The following is a 13227-nucleotide window of genomic DNA, read 5'->3' as shown; positions in this document are numbered from 1 at the left end:
AGCTTAAAATGTATTCATGAAGATGTGTGAATTGATCTGGAGTACTTAGGTGGTCGCCTAGGGCAGAGGGGCCGTGAGAGAATTTTCCTGTCTTGACTGACTGATGGATATTTGGAATGAAAGCTGCCAGACAGGTTTTTCGCTCTTACACTCCATGACAATTCATTTACACTCCATGACAATTCATTTACACTCCATAATAATGTATTTACACTACATACAAAATGTGCCTATATAAACATGTGTTTACTCTCCATACATTTTGGTTCATTGTTAAAGTTAATCAAGAACAAAAATTGTTATTTGTCATAATCCTATTCTTTTTGTTTTCGAGACTTAATTAGTCTCGAAGGGGGGAAATATGTAGTGTCTTAGGCTCTAGGATTGTGCTGACGTTTACAAAAGTGTGTTAGAGGAAACGTGGCTCTTTTTGCTGAAAACATCTGGAAAGCATTACTAATGTTCATGGAAAGATGATATGGGGAGAGACGTGAAAAAGACTAGGGATTGGTGTGTTGGAATCACGTCATGCTCTGTCATGTATGATATAAATGCCATGTCTTGGACAATAGGGGGAGGAATAGCTAATCAGATTGGGTCGGGCTGTTCTCTAGATATCGGCAGGTATCTGTAAATTGGACACTGTAAACTCTTTGTTATAATAAACCTTTATAATCAAAGTACAGTGTCGGCGGATCTTCTTATCACTACGGCATTACCAGCAGAAAGCTCGGTCTTGTTTACCACACTACCAAATACTAATTGAGTGTGTGTAAACTTCTGACCCACTGGGAATGTGATGAAAGAAATAAAAGCTGAAATAAATCATTCTCTCTACTATTATTCTGACATTTCACATTTTAAAAATAAAGTGGTGATCCTAACTGACCTAAGACAGGGAATTTTTACTAGGATTAAATGTCAGGAATTGTGAAAAACTGAGTTTAAATGTATTTGGCTAAAGTGTATGTAAACTTCCGACTTCAACTCTACACCCGGTAACGGAATTTACAGTAGAGTATTGTCAAGTAGAGTATAGTTCAGTACAGTCCAGTAGAATACAATACAGTCAAGTTCAGTACAGTAGTACATTATAGTGTACTCGACTCTAGTGTGGTCTACTGTGTACTGTACTGAACCTTTGCTTATTACCTCATGAGGGAGAGAAATTAGAACATATATTAAAGATATGTGTTATTTTGGTACCGGAATTTCAAGGCACAAGGCAATGTTTCTTACAGAAGGCAGATACAAATGATCCTAAACTAAATATAAGTGTTGATATTAGTCGGCAGGAGTCTTTACTTCAACATAATTGTGTTTTGATGTATTTCTAATAGCTTTTTAAGACTTTTTCTGGTAGATGTGAAAACAATGTGTTTTTATAGGACACAAATTACAACTTCTTGGACTCAGTAGAGGAGTACCTCAAGGCTCAGTATTGCCCCCTTCTTTTCAATATCTAATTTGTCAGACTACACATGTTCACTTACACACATATGTACAGTGTTCTATAGATCAGGTTCAAATATTTAGCAGATACAAGCAGCTCTCCAAGATGAGTTTAACACTTTACAAAAATGGTATCTAGAAAATAATTTGGTTTTAAATCAAAGAAAGTCCTATATCATACTGTTTGGTACAAGGCAAAGAATAAACTCCACAGTTGGCTATTTAGAAATTCATGCAAGTGATTGAACAATGCTTGAAAGTATTGATTTAAAAATCATCTGACTGGAATAATCTACCGATAGAAATCAGGGCATTAAAATCACACAGTGAATTTAAGAAAGCCCTTTTTGAAATGTTAAGATTAAACCATGTGAAGATATTTGTAAATATGTACAGTACCGTTTAAAAGTCTTAGAACACCTACTCATTCAAGAGTTTCTTTATTTTTACTATTTTCTACATTGTAGAATAATAGTGAAGACATCAAAACTATCATAAAACACATCATGTAGTAACCAAAAAAGTGTTAAACAAATATATTTTATATCTTCAAATAGCCACCCTTTGCCTTGATGACAGCTTTGCACACTCTTGGCATTCTCTCAACCAGCTTCATGAGGTAGGGGGGGGGGGGGTTGTATACGGAAGATAGCTCTATTTGGTAAAATAACAAGTCCATATTATGGCAAGACCAGCTCAAATAAGAAAAGAGAAACGACAGTCCATCATTACTTTAAGACATGAAGGTCAGTCAATATGGAACATTTCAAGTACTTGAACGTTTCTTCAAGAGCAGTCGCAAAAACCATCAAGCGCTATGATGAAACTGGCTCTCATGAGGACCATCACAGGAAAGGAAGACCCGGAGTTACCTCTGCTGCAGAGGATAAGTTGCAGCCCATATAAATGCTTCACAGAGTTCAAGTAACAGACAGATCTCAACATCAACTGTTCAGAGGAGACTGTGTGAATCAAGCCTTCATGGTCGAATAGCTGCAAAGAAACCACTACTAAAGGACACCAATAATAAGAAGAGACTTGCTTGGGCCAAGAAACACGAGCAATGGACATTAGACCAGTGAAAATGTGTCCTCTGGTCTGGAGTACAAATGGGAGATTTTTGGTCTTTGTGAGACGCGGTGTGGCTGAACGGATGATCTCCGCATGTGTATTTCCCACCGTAATGAATGGAGGAGGAGGTGTTATGGTGTGGGGATGATTTGCTGGTGACACTGTCTGTGATTTATTTAGAATTCAAGGCACACTTAACCAGCATGGCTACCACAGCATTCTGTAGCGATACGCCATCCCATCTGGTTTGGGCTCAGTGGGACTATCATTTGTTTTTCAACAGGACAATGACCCAACACACCTCCAGGCTGTGTAAGGGCTATTTTACCAATAAGGAGAGTGATGGAGTGCTGCATCAGATGACCTGGCCTCCACAATCCCCCGACCTCAACCCAATTGAGATGGTTTGGGATGAGTCTGACCGCAGAGTGAAGGAAAAGCAGTCAACAAGTGCTCAGCATATGTGGGAACTCCTTCAAGACTGTTGGAAAAGCATTCCATGTGAAGCTGGTTGAGAGAATGCCAAGAGTGTAAAAGCTGTGAAAGTAAAAAGAGCTCTACAGTACTATTAGGCCTATTTATGAATTACAGTGCCCTCTGTAATTATTGCAATCATTTTTGTAATAAATACAATAACTTGACATTTCTGCCATCCATTATGACATTGTGGGAGGATAACCAACCTTCTAATTAATGGCAATGCATTTCTTAGCCTCTATAAATGCTAGGTTACACAGTTTCTTCTGATAACACCTCCAGCAGAGGAATTACATTTCTGAGTGCATGATATTCAGTTTCACTGGCATACAGTACATTCTATGGATGGTCTTAAAATGCAGTAATTTATGTCTCAGATTATATGAACATGACTGGGCATTCAAACATATCTGTATCCGTTCTTCATCATCATCAATAGTGTCTCCCAGGTCTTCCTCACATTTTTGTTTTAGCTTTTAGATACTGCTACCTGACAGATAGCTAGAGGCTAGAGCTTAACTGGCTGTGGTAGCTATTAGCTATCTAGCTAGTGCATTCCCGTCAGACAGAACTTCAGTCGAGAGGGGATGAAACATGTAATGCGTTAGCTAATGTTACATGTCAGCTACACTACTAACTCAGCGCTGGGAATAAATAGCCATTTTCTACTCTGCTTGCTTTTACAACTCGGTGAAAAAGCACAACATACACAGACAACAGCTGCCTTTGAAGGCACGCTCGGTGGTGTCCATGTGGTCCGAAATCCAGCTGGTTGATAACGCCAAACAGCCTACCCGACCACTCTGAGGTGTCTGCATGGTCGTAAAGCACACCATTACCGCTTTTTGTATCACAGTGCAATGATAAAACTGTGGTGGACAAAAATGCAATTTCAGAATGTGGGGGGAGGGTCATGTCCCCCCCATCCCCAGTTAAAGTCGCGCCACTAATACACCCAGTCACTACAATACAGGTGTACTTCCTCAGTTGTCAGAGAGGAAGGAAACCACTCAGGGATTTCACAATGAGGCCAATAGTGACTTTAAAACAGTTACAGTTTAATGGCTGTGATAGGAGAAAACTGAGGATGGATCAACATTGTAGTTACTCCACAATACTAACTTAATTGACAGAGTGAAAAGAAGGAAGGCTGTACAGAATGAAAAATATTCTAAAACATGCATCCTGTTTGCAACAAGGCACTAAAGAAATACTGCAAAAAAAAAGTATTATTTTGTATTGGTTTTTTGGACACTCTTGAAAACGAGATCTCAAAAGATTCTATCCTGGAAAATTTCAAATAAAATAAATAAATGTTTTCTAAGACCCCTTTTTCCATCTGTTTGACAAGAAATCTAAGCTTTTGTTTATTCCTAATTTCTAGGATGGAAAATTGTTGAAAAATATATGCCTCAATAAAAAAATATAGACTCTTAGATTTCATTTGACACCCAATTTGACAAGCTCCTATGAACATCACATGTTGTTGCTCATGGGTCCTTTTACATGTAAATGACCTATGAGTCTATAAACCCTTGATTTGTCCAGTGTTATAGTCATATCGGACTAGATGCCATAGCAATGCTTCGTTAGTCTATGATTAGTTGTTTCTGAGCAAGGTTTTCTATATTCAGGTTAATGCATTACCAACAAGAAGAACACAGGGAAGGGTCTGACTCACAAGCCATAGAGCCTTCTGCTCCAGGCTGTCATACATTCACACGATAGTGCCAAAAGGTCTACCTACTATATTTACCAGAACGTTCCTCAGACTCTTGTTAATCACTCTTCGTTATGGTATAAGAAAGCATTTTCGGCACAGGGGAGAGGATGATGTCATCGGACAGGGGCCTCTCATGCACCGTCTTCGGGCTACGAACAAAAGGCACTTACATTTAAAAAAGGAAGGTGATGCTTGGCTGCGTGTGGCCGGAAGATGACCAAATAGCCTCTCTGTTAGCTCCTGCAGCAACCTGCTCCTGTAAATGGAGTGGTTGTTGTGGTAAAGGTCAGAGCATAGCAGAATGTTAGCTCGAGCTTTTCTGATAGCTAAAACTACAGGGCTGGGGCCTCCCGAGTGGCGCAGCGATCTAAGGCACTGCATCGCAGTGCTAGAGGTGTCACTACAGACCCGGGTTTGATCCCAGGCTGTGTCGGGAGACCCATGATGCGGTGCACAATTGGCCCAGTGTCGTCCGGGTTAGGGGAGGGTTTGGCCAGCCGGGTTGTCCTTTTCCTATCGCGCTCTAGCAACTCCTTGTGGCGGGCCGGGCGCAGCTGTACAGTGTTTCCTCCGACACATTGGTGCTGCTGGCTTCCGGGTTAAGTGAGCAGTGTGTCAAGAAGCAGTGCGGCTTGGCGGGGTCGTGTTTCGGAGGACGCATGGCTCTCGACATTTGCCTCTCCCGAGTCCGTACGGGACTTGCAGCGATGGGACAACACTGTAACTACCAATTGGGGAGAAAAAGTACAAAAATAAATAAATATAACTACAGGGCTGCTGACAGGACTGCTAAAAACCATCTGTTCAAAACATACAATGAGGAGGAAGGAATAGAGGAGTAAGAGAAACAAAACTGCATCCTCCCTAGAGTGCATTGCCAATAGTGGACACCATGGTAATCACATACACATTAGCAATAAAGAACCAAAGGTCTCGCCAACAGTCTGGGTCTGAGCGATGTCTGGGCTAATGGTCTGAGGAACAACACAATGAAAACGTTGCTATTGGTTGTCTGTTGTAGCCGTGTAGTTACAATGCTGTTACTGTTGTATATTACTATCATGTATTACACATGTATAAGTCTTACTAGATAAAGGAATGTGCTACAATTATTAAACATATATGCTTGCTCAATCCAGATATGCAACCCATTCCAAGGGTTGAAGGGAGCAAGAACATGGTGATAACAGCCACATTACATCACATGGAATCAGGTGAAAATAATTGAGAGGAAGAGGGAAGAGGGTAAAAAAAGAGAGCATAAGGTTCTAAAATCAGAATCAGGGAGATAATTATTCACACTTCTGATTGATGGTAATTGGACTTTAATGAAGTGGTTGATGCAGAGATGATGACAGAATCAGGAAGTTGCGCAAGCTTATTGTATTGTAGTGCTTAGTGTACATGGCCTATTTGATGATTTGACGAGATTGGCGCCTTTGAAATATTTTAGCATGTTTCTAATGATGTCACATCTGTGGCTAAGGTATTTCTTCAATAAGAAATCAAAAGCTTGATATGCATTTTGAAGAAGAGAAAAATGGTTTTGAGTTCAAAGAGGAAATGTGGTCTTTTAAAATCAGGATGATGGAGGCTGTATTTACAATTGGCATAAAACCACGTTGCATATCCAATCAGGGTAGAGCATCAGATTGTCAATCAGATTTAATACAATTTTGCCTGATCTGATTTGAATCAGAGCATGCATCTACAGTATCTCAATTCAGCAGAAATGGAAACTCGAGTCTGAGACTCGGACTCGAGTCACACATAAATCGCAAAGAAAATTACTTGCGACTTGACTTAGACTCATGATCAATTGACTTGAGACTTGACTTGGAATCTAGATGAGAGACTCGTGAACAATGCAGGTCAGTACTGGGATACGTTTTTGTTGTGCATTCTGTCAGATAACATGGAATAGGCAGCATTGTAACACAGATATAGTAGTTTAATACAGAGGGCTGAAAAGCGTTCTAGAACATCTGCTTCATTTGTACGTCACTGTAGTACTACGGCTAAACAATTGTAATCAGCAACAATGTCATCAGGTAGTGAGGCTTTCGTTATTACATTTGGTTACAAGAACCTGCGGTATAATGCCAGTGGCAAAAAACAAAATGCTGTTTGCAAAACTTGTGGAATTAACATTAAAGATGCTGGCGCAACTACATCTAACTTCATCTGACATTTGAAAACACACCGCAAAAGGTCAGTTAGGCTAGCTAGCTAACAACGTTACAATGTGGTTAGACTAATAATAGACTGGTTAGCAGATGCCAGCTTGATATAGCTAGCTTTCTTGTGTGTCATCTTTTAGCTAACTGGAAATGTATTACTGTAGAATATTTCTCGAAAGGTTAAGAGGTGGGTTGTCAGATATCTAGGCCTACTTGTTAGCAGAGATTATTAAATTACATCTCAGCGATATGCATATCACTATTGTCACGCCCTGGCTCTGGGGACTTTTATATGTTGAGCCAGGGTGTTAGTTTGAAATGTTAGTTTCTGGGTGTTAGGTTCTATGTTTCGTTTTCTATGTTCTTGTTCTAGTTTATGTGTTTCTATGTTGGCCGGGGTGGTTCCCAATTAGAGACAGCTGTGGCTCGTTGTCTCTGATTGGGGACCATACTTAGGCAGCCTGTTGTGCACTTGTCTTTTGTGGGATCTTGTTCCGTGTAGGTTTGTGTTTTATGACTGAGGACTTTCCCTTTTCGTTTTGTTGTTTTGTTGTTGTATCGTGTTGGTACGCATTAAAAGATGTATGCATTTTACGCTGCGCCTTGGTCCACTCGTTACGACGATCGTGACAGAAGATCCCACCATACAAGGACCAAGCAGCGTGTGCAGGAGCAAACGCCGGGTAAGGAGCTGGAGAGGTTGGCGATGGCCCAGGTGGGCCAATGGTGGTCCTGGGAGGACATGTTCGCGGGCAAAGGGCCATGGGCTAAAGTTAAAGCCTTGGCGAGAGAGGAGGTACGGCGCCAACAGTGTCGTCGTCGGACAGGCGAGAGGCAATCCCAATACATTTTTTGGGGGGGGCGCACGGCATGGACGACGGGGCTGCTGGAGGCAGCTACAGGGCGAGATTGTGGACTAGGAGAGAAGGCCACCAGGTTACGGGGCCATTGGTCATTAGAGGGAAGGAGAGTGTAGAGGCACGGCGAGAGGTACTGGGGTGTGTTACCAGTCCGGTCCGGCCCGTTCCTGATCCCCACACAAGGCCAGTGGTGTGTGTTCCCAGTACGGTCCGGCCTGTTCCTGCCCCTCGCACCAAGCCTGTGGTGCGCGTCGCCTGCCCGGCCCGGCCTGTTCCTGCCCCTCGCACCAAGCCTGTGGTGCGCGTCGCCAGCCCGGCCCGGCGTGTTCCTGTCCCTCGCACCAAGCCTGTGGTGCGCGTCGCCAGCCCGGTCCAGCCCGTTCCTGCTCCCCGCACCAAGACAGTGGTGCGCGTCGCCAGCCCGGTCTGGCCTGTTCCTGCTCCCCGCACCAAGCCAGTGGTGCGCGTCGCCAGCCCGGCCCGGCCCGTTCCTGCTCCCCGCACCAAGCCAGAGGTGCGCGTCGCCAGCCCGGTCCGGCCCGTTCCTGCTCCCCGCACCAAGCCAGTGGTGCGCGTCGTTTGCCCGGTCCGGCCCGTTCCTGCTCCCCGCACCAAGCCAGTGGTGCGCGTCAGTCACCAGCCCGGTCCGGCCTGTTCCTGTTCCCCGCACCAAGCCAGTGGTCAGGTACCGGTCAGCTGCTCCACACCGGAGCCTAAGCAATCCGCTCCACCGATGTCCAGCTCCAACCAGCGGGACCAGACCAGGGGCGCTACGGGGGGTTAGTTAGAGGGTGGTGGTCACGCCCGGAGCCGGATCCGCCTCCGAGGCGGAATGCCCACCCGGCCCCTCCCCTGTTGGGTTTAGTTGGCGCGGTCGCAGTCCGCGCCTTTGGAGGGGGGGGGGGGGGGGGGGGGCTACTGTCACGCCCTGGTTCTGGGGACTTTTATATGTTGAGCCAGGGTGTTAGTTTCTATGTGTTAGTTTCTGGGTGTTAGGTTCTATGTTTCGTTTTCTATGTTCTTGTTCTAGTTTATGTGTTTCTATGTTCGCCGGGGTGGTTCCCAATTAGAGACAGCTGTGGCTCGTTGTCTCTGATTGGGAACCATACTTAGGCAGCCTGTTGTGCACTTGTCTTTTGTGGGATCTTGTTTCCGAGTAGGTTTGTGTTTTATGACCGAGGACTTCACGTTTCGTTTTGTTGTTTTGTTGTTGTATCGTTTTGGTAAAGTACGCATTAAAAGATGTACGCATTTCACGCTGCGCCTTGGTCCACTCATTACGACGATCGTGACAACTATGGGATTTAATACACTTTCTGTTGTAGCCTGGTCCTAGGAAGTAATTTAGTATAAAATGAGAGTTCAAAGCATGCAACTTCTTGGACATTTCTGCTGAAAAATCCCATAGACCATATATATTTGTTTGTGTCCTTGTACTTCCATCTCAAGTCAGCAACAACTATCCATCATGTTGTTCATCTGCAGGTTCACTGAATTCTGCAAAGCAAAGGTGGCCAGCGCAGGGACAGAAGGACAGAGCAGCATTGACTCATTCTTGATCACCACAGTTGTCAATGTGTACAGCCAGGGCCACCCCAGGCAGAAGGCCATAACAGAGGCTATACTGCAAGACCTGATCATTTCCTGCAACCTGCCTATGTCCTTAGTGGACAACCCTCACTTTAGGCATTTCATGTCAGTGGTAGATGACAAATATAGACCAGTAAGTAGGCCCACGTTGACCAGGCAGCTGCATGACTTAACACTGAACAAAGAGGCTACAATCAAAAGTGCCCTAGAGAAGACAGAATCAGTGTCTGTCACTGTAGATATATGGACTGACAGGACCATGAGGGGCTTCATGGGCGTAACGGCTCATTACATGGCCATGGAAGAGAAAAAAACTCCCAGACTGGAGTCAATTCTGTTGAGCTGTGATAGATTCACAGGGTCACACACTGGGGAAAGAATCAGTGATACATTTGAAGTAATATGTGATAATTTTGGCATAAAACATAAATTAGATTATATCATATGTGATAACGCTGCAAATATGAAAAAGGCCACAGTTTGTTTCCCCAAAGCAAGCAGTGATCATGATGATGATGATGATGTGGATAACCCCAGCCTATGGGAAGAATTTGGTGAAGAGTACCATGCTGATGTTGAAGCTATCCAAACCAACTGCAGGCAACATCGCTTACAGTGCTTTGCCCATTCATTACAACTGGTGATTAGAGATGGACTAAAGGAAACAAAAATCATAAACGGTGTGATGGGTAAGGTAACTAAACTTTGCAGCTTACTACATACTACCTGTGGTCTGACAGAAGCATTTGAAGCTGAGTTCGGAGCCAATCGTAGTATCCCTGCTGCTGTGTCTACCAGATGGAATTCCATCCTCCGGCTTGTTAAAGCAGTCACCAATCTGAATCAACAAAGCCTCAGTACTCTACTTGAGGCCCAAGGACACAAGGAGCTCTGCTTATCACCAAGGGAATGGAGCCAGCTGTTGGAGCTAGTGGACATGTTGGACCCTTTTGTCCAGGCCACCGACCTCACTCAGGGGGAGAAAGTGGTGACTCTCAGTGCTGCCCTTCCTTGTGTACTGTCACTCAACTATCATCTGCAAAGTATACTGAGCACAATACGTCACCTAGTCAGTCTAGTAAAAGCACTGCAGCAGTCCCTCAAACGCCGATTCCAGGGGGTGTTTGTGAATGTCAGAATGGAGCACTCGGATGAACAGGCAACAACACAATGTATACATAATGGCTGCACTGCTGGACCCATCTTTCTGCCTGTTCTGGCTTGATCATGATGTCCTCATCCCACATGAAGATAAAGCTGAATTGAAGGAGAGTCTGATTGGTAGGTACAATGCATTGCAACATGCAACGTTTTCTATGCCACTTGCATTCAAATAATAATGATTTGTTTTCAAGTATAATGTATCCTGTTCTATTCTTGATTATATACATCATTTTATTGATTTTTTTTTCAGACCTTGTTTTCGCTGAGGCACAGAAAGTCACCGTTACGGAGAGCAGTAGTGGAGAAGAAGAAGAACAACCACCTGCCAAAACCTCCAGACTGTTCTCTGGCTACCGCAACAAGATCAGCATGAAGAAAGGAGACTACATGGTCATCTGTCAGAGCAGAGATTATTCGCTACATTCAAGTATCTTCTGATGAAAATTAAGTTGATTGCTTGGACTTTTGGAGAATCCATGTGAAAGACTTTCCAAGGCTCAAGCAGGTAGCAATGACAGTGTTGGCTGTGCCTGCCACCAGTGCCCCAGTGGAGAGAGTGTTTAGTCATGGAGGCCTCATCATGCGCCCTCATCGTGCCAGGCTCAGCGCAAGAACGCTGACAAACTTGATCTTTCTGAAATGTAACCTGTCTGCAAGAGAAATGTTCTCTGTCTTAGGGCACAGGACGTAATTTGCTACTTGTTACAGGAAATTGTGTTTCTGTTAAGTGTCCAGGTCAGTAAGTATATTTTAGGTATATAGAACACTTTAGTAGTGCAGTTATTGAACAGCTGTCAGTCATTTTAGTTTACATTTATACTTGTCATTTATCTTCCCTCACCTACAGATGTTCTGTTTGTGTGACAGAATGAAGTGAAATATAGACAATGTCTGCCACAAAATACCATGCACTTTAAAATGTTATGTTAGCTTTTTTTCATATCCGGTACAGTTACTTTTATTCATGTAAACTGTCTACATTTTAAAAGGAAATTTATGTTGATTTAAATAGTGCCTGATGTGCTTTTTTTCATACAAGTATGGACTAATGAAGGGAGTCTCTTCAAATAATTTACAAGGTTTATAGACCTAACCCACAGCAAGCAGAAAGCCATTGCCAAAAGGGACTTCTGACTTGACTTATACATGACTCTAAAAGACTTGCGACTTGACTTGGACTCTACCTCGAAGACTTGTGAACATCTCTGCAATTCAGAGTGGAAAACAACGCACCCCCGGCAGCAAACATGTTTCCTGGAAAGGAACTCTCCTAAAGATCCATCCACTAGAAGACCCATGCACCTACGACAACAACCTAAGACTCTAGATTCCATGGTGACACCCCTGATTGAATCGCCTGCATGACTTCCTCTCTCCTGTCACCTTGTCACTGCTCTCCCATCATCCTCACCTCTCCGTACTTCCTACTGGGACAGACCTTCTTGAAACCATTTCCTTTTCATAAATGTTTCAGCTAAATGTCAGCGTGGGCCGTCTCAACAAGGAAGAAGTTTACACAGTTCCTTTGGAGGGTAAAGGTCAGGGGAGGAAAGGAGACGTGCTCTGCATGCCACTGCTCGTTTTTTATCACATCCAAGAGTGACAGCAGCTAAGGATCCCTGACAGAAATAACTCTGTTACCTTTGTCCTGACATCTGGGTATACGTACTGGGCGTTTCCAGGTTGCCCTGGTGTGTCCTGGGGCCTACTTGTTCCAAGCAGAAATTGCTCCGCCATTTCCTGGTTGCAAAAATTATATTATTTCGCCTAATTTCAGTTTATGTGACAAAACAAGCAAGTATAGTGTCTTTTCCATAAACCAAAATATTGTATTTGAAGCTGTTTGAAGCCTGTGTACAAAACAGAAAGCAAAATACCCCAAAACGAAACTTAAGAACGGGAAGCATAGAAATAGCGCACATAGTCAGTCTCCTGAGTGGCGCAGTGGTCTAAGGCACTGCATCGCAGTGCTAACTGTGCCACTAGATCCTGGTTCGAATCCAGGCTCTGTCGCAGCCGGCCGTGACCGGGAGACTCATGGGCGGCGCACAATTGGCCCAGCGTCGTCCAGGGTAGGGGAGGGAATGGCCGGCAGGGATGTAGCTCAGTTGATAGAGCATGGCGTTTGCAACGCCAGGGTTGTGGGTTCGATTCCCACGGGGGGCCAGTATAAAAAAAATAAATAATAATAATTCACTAACTGTAAGTCGCTCTGGATAAGAGCGTCTGCTAAATGACTGAAATGTAATGTAAATGTAGAACAGATCTACCGCTTCTTAGACTTGTTTTCATTGAGAATGACAGATCTATGACACACATTTCTATGTGAATTTGGTCAGGTCGCCCAAAAAGTTACATATTGCAGCTTTAAACATCACACACATCTTATTTAATTTTGGTTTAAGACTACATGATACCCACAATCAGCTATATCATAGAATTTACCACACATAAATCATAGAATCTCCACACATATACTTTAGCAATAACTTATACCATGGCACCATGTAGTCTTAAATACAACTGTACCCTTGTAGCTGAAAATTGCTTTTGTTCAACCATCTATTGGATTGGTAAAACAGAAGCGACAAAAACCTATTGCAGTGGAACACTGTCTGTCAGGAGTAATTGAGATGCTTGCTAGTCCGACCAAATCTACGTTCAATTGCATGTTTGTTCCCAGGGAGCAATAGAAAGTGTTTTGCAACAC

The sequence above is a fragment of the Coregonus lavaretus genome (assembly GCF_964263955.1).
Source record: "Coregonus lavaretus genome assembly, chromosome: 30".
NCBI classification, from domain to species: Eukaryota; Metazoa; Chordata; class Actinopteri; order Salmoniformes; family Salmonidae; genus Coregonus; species Coregonus lavaretus.
This window is presented reverse-complemented; position numbering follows the sequence as displayed.